This window comes from Zerene cesonia, chromosome 6 (genome assembly GCF_012273895.1).
Source record: "Zerene cesonia ecotype Mississippi chromosome 6, Zerene_cesonia_1.1, whole genome shotgun sequence".
NCBI lineage: Eukaryota > Metazoa > Arthropoda > Insecta > Lepidoptera > Pieridae > Zerene > Zerene cesonia.
The window spans coordinates 351,983-352,606 of NC_052107.1; positions in this window are offsets into that span (position 1 = coordinate 351,983).

Here is a 624-nt window from a genome sequence, read left to right on the forward strand (position 1 = left end):
GATTAGCTCAGAGGTACCACTCGTAGATTTGTAATATTATCATCAATCTATGGTGTGTACATGTCCACCCATGGTTCCGCAAGGCGTCCCGACGGTATCTCATGGTTCACTTAAGGATGCATCAAGGATCCGTGGTTAGCTCAAGGGTAACCCATGGTTTAGCTCAGAGGTACCACTCTCAAGATATTTAATTCTCGTCGATTTGTAATATTATCATAAATGTAGAAATAAACCTTTATGAGGATGACATAATAATAAATTTATTGTTACATACGGGTTGAATCCGATGGTAAACGCTCGTCGTTAGTAGCCAACTGGACTGGCTGGCTAGCTCAAGATGTAGATGGCACCGGATCGGGAGCTGCGATGTTTGGATCAGGTTCTTGTACCGCCGACACGGCTACTTGGTCTCCCGGCTGTGGTGCACGACGAATTTAATCATGGGCGACTACTCGGGGCGCCCACTGCCGACCACCATTTTTACTAGATAGCGGTAATTTCAAGAACCCTCTCCAACTGGCCATTCGCTCGGCCAATACCTGGCGTTATAGCATGCATGTTTATACCGAATCATTCACAGTAGTGTGTGAATTCACCAAAAATTTTCTTCCACACCACGCAGGT